Source organism: Telopea speciosissima, chromosome 10 (assembly GCF_018873765.1).
Source record: "Telopea speciosissima isolate NSW1024214 ecotype Mountain lineage chromosome 10, Tspe_v1, whole genome shotgun sequence".
Classification (NCBI taxonomy): Eukaryota; Viridiplantae; Streptophyta; class Magnoliopsida; order Proteales; family Proteaceae; genus Telopea; species Telopea speciosissima.
In genome coordinates this window covers 9,790,597-9,794,142 of record NC_057925.1, presented here as the reverse complement: position 1 = coordinate 9,794,142, position 3,546 = coordinate 9,790,597, and positions in this window count along the sequence as shown.

Below are 3,546 nucleotides of genomic sequence, written 5' to 3'. Positions count from 1 at the left end.
CATTTTATGAGTTGATATTTTCCATAGGTAACATTTGTATCATAGACCAAGATGCCAAAACTTTTAGGAGGCACTATTTTCCTTCACAACCCACCTAAGAAGTCTTTCCTATATGACCTTTATTGTTTGCCATATGAGTTATTACGTGAGAGCAAAAGTTTGTGGATTGGTAGTGTTTATGATCCCATGTTCACATATTAAGTTTTAACCTAAAAAGAATTGTCCACATGGCAAAAGAAAGCTTTGAAACTTCACTATCTATCCAAAGGTAATTGTCGTCACATCAACCTATTTTGCAGTGACCAATTACATGGACCATGCTCGGATGGCCAAGCAAAGAAACTTTTTCCTTACTTCTCCTAGGTTCGAAAGAAAGTATCCAAAAAATCAAAGAGTTTCCCCACAACTACAGTGAATGGGGAATCCCTTGCCCATGGGGTTTTTGTGTTTTGGGGTGTGTATAAGGAACAGTGGGGATGGCATTATTAATTTCGTACTGTAGGAGGCAGAGGATAACGATCCTAGATGGATGGGGAGACCCCTACTCCATGGGTGGAGGGAAATTTTCTCCAAAATTCAAATTGAAAGTTATTTTTCAAATTCTTGTATTATCATATAAATTTGTTTTCACGCACGAACATCAAATACAATATTTTCTAACGGGCAGATAAATCTGCTAGGTGGTAGGTTAGATGGAGTTTTATAGATGGATAGACCCCAAATGTACCTTGCACATTCACCAAATTTCAAACCAATTTAAGTTTGCAAAGTGAAATAAGGAATTGTAAAAAATTTGGGACTACTAAGAGGGTGCACGAGTATAGTGGACGAGGTGCATCAACATATATAGAGAGTATATAGCATTAGATGGGGATAAATGATTGAAAATTTTGATACGTAACCTATCTAGGTCATTCCCTATATATCCAATGGTTAGATGTGCTACATCATGTTTCCATGTGGCAAATTTAGATGAGCCCGTTAAAGATATTCTTTCTTAAGATGGTAGCGTTGGAAAACATTTTGTTATCAAATTTTGAAAAAGGGGAAAGCTGGCATGGGGAAGTGTGGTCCTTCTAAGGGGGTGGGAAAGAGACAGATACAGCTTGGGCACGAGGAACCAGAATGGGGCCCAAGAGGGCCACAACCTTCTTGGATACTAGTAGTATTGTGACTTAAATTCCGTCAAGGGGACCTGATCCATTGACCAAGTCCCTGAAACACTCTCCTAAGGGGGAGAAGTGCCAAACACCAAGGCAAGCCTTGGATCAACTATATTCGCAATATTTGTTTGGACTAAAATTCACATGCAAATAATGGAACCTCATGGTCATTCAAATTTGGTCTCTCTTCTATTATGTGACAAATATTTGGATTGCCTTAATAAGATTATTAAAATGCATTAATTGAAATACTTCGTCAACTGGTACGGTTTCGATAATACGATACGGTACAAAAAATAGATACCCAATACCGGTACCAAACCGTACCATTTAAGAATATCATTTTCAATACCGATACCGTACTGTGTCAGTATGGTATAAAAATAGTATGGAAAACACATTTCTAAACTAATCGGAGAATGGAATAGAGATACCTATAAACAGAGGCATCTATGACCCACCAATGCATCCGAAGCAAAAGGATTATTGATTACATACCAAAAGGAGAGAAGAATCGGGCAGTTCTTAGACAAGCAAAGTACTGGGAATTGAGTATTGACTTACCACGACTGTTTGAGCTCTCTGACTCTCCAACCCAAATACCAATATGATTGAAACAGCGAAGGTGATTCGGCCAATTATGCCGTGGATCCAATAGTAGAGAAGGATCTGATTATCTGAAGGGATCTCATTACTTCGAATGGTAGTAGCGATTCTGTTTATGCAAAGAACAAGAATTTTTTAGAAGAAAACAGAAAAAAGGAGAAAGGCCGGAGAACAATGATGATTTACCTGAGAAAGGCCGGAGCACTGGAGTCATTGCTCAGTCGAGGAGGCTTTGCTGGAGTGCCGCTTTGGGTGCCGCAAGGAAGCCAGGAAGGACGAAGGGGAACGGGAAGTGGGAAACTAGGAAAGGCTCAAAGGCTGAAAGTCGAAACGATTCAATTTGAAAGAAATTAGGGTCTTACCGTCTTAGGAGTTAGGAGTAAGGGATTTACGATTTAGTTAGGCTTTAAGTATTTTTTAATTTTACAAGTATACTCCCAACACGGTACAATTTTAGTACAATTTCAATATAACAGTACGATTTCGATACATAGCGTCGGTATTGTATCCAATATCGATACCGTACCGTACCGTACCGTAGTCAATACCATTTTTTGGTACCATACCGTATTGTTTTTGCAACAGTGCGGTTTAGTACGATTTTATATGGTTGGTTTCAGTTTCGGTATACGGTTTCGGTTCCATATTGACACCCTTACATTAATGCCTTTCAATTATGTATGGGAAAGAGTTTTCTAAGCAAGCAGCATGGAGGAGCATACTAATGAGGCACAACAAAATGATATTCTACTTTGCATAGCAACAAAGTCATTTTATGTGACCTATAAAAAAAAAGTCATTTTATGTGAGGAGGAGAGAGACACAGAGGTACTAGAATATCTTACCTCAACCCCGAGAGTGTAGCCTACCCCAACAAGAAGCAACCAACCTATGCTCTTGAAAAGGAATCATTTCTAGGGGTAGAAAGGCCAGTTAAGGGGAAGAGAGAGAGAGTGAGAGAGAGAGAGAGAGAGAGAGAGAGGTTTAGGGTAAAGGAAACACTCCAGGCACAACATTTTTGGGAAAGAGATCGCTACTTGGACTCTAAAGCTTGAACGCACGTGCTGGCCAATGGGAGTATTCTTTTCCCCTTTTTTATTACACGTGCTGGCCAATGAGGTTGTTTTCTTCTCTCTCTCAAATTTTTTTTACACATGCTGGCCAATAAGAATGTCTTTCCTCGATTTTTTACACGCGCTGGCCAATGAGAGCGTTCTCTTCCCTCCTCAAATTTTTTATACGCGCTAGCCAATAAGAACGTCTTTTTCCCTTTTTTTACACGCTTTGTCCAATGGGATCGTTCCTTTCCTTTTATTTATTTATTTATTTATTTTTCACTTTATCCTAGCCAATAAGAATGTCTTTCCCCGAATTTTTACACGCGCTGGCCAATGAGAGCGTTCTCTTCCCTCCTCAAATGTTTTATACACGCTAGCCAATAAGAATGTTTTTTTCCCTTTTTTTACACGTTTTGTCCAATGGGAGCGTTCCTTTTCTTTTATTTATTTATTTATTTATTTATTTTTCACTTTTTTACACAGTTTACCCCCCCCCCAAAAAAAAAAAAAAAAAAAAAAAAAAAGACTTACATAAATGTGAATGAAACGGTAAACACAACATGAACTCATACTCACTCCAATTCCGCAAAATTATCTTCCCAAAACACCCTCTTCTCCGAAACACAACAAATACGAAAAGAAGAGAGAGAGAGAGAGAGAGAGAGAGAGAGACAGAGAGGTGAAACCGTGGAGGTCTCGTCCCGTCTAGTATCTTTCAG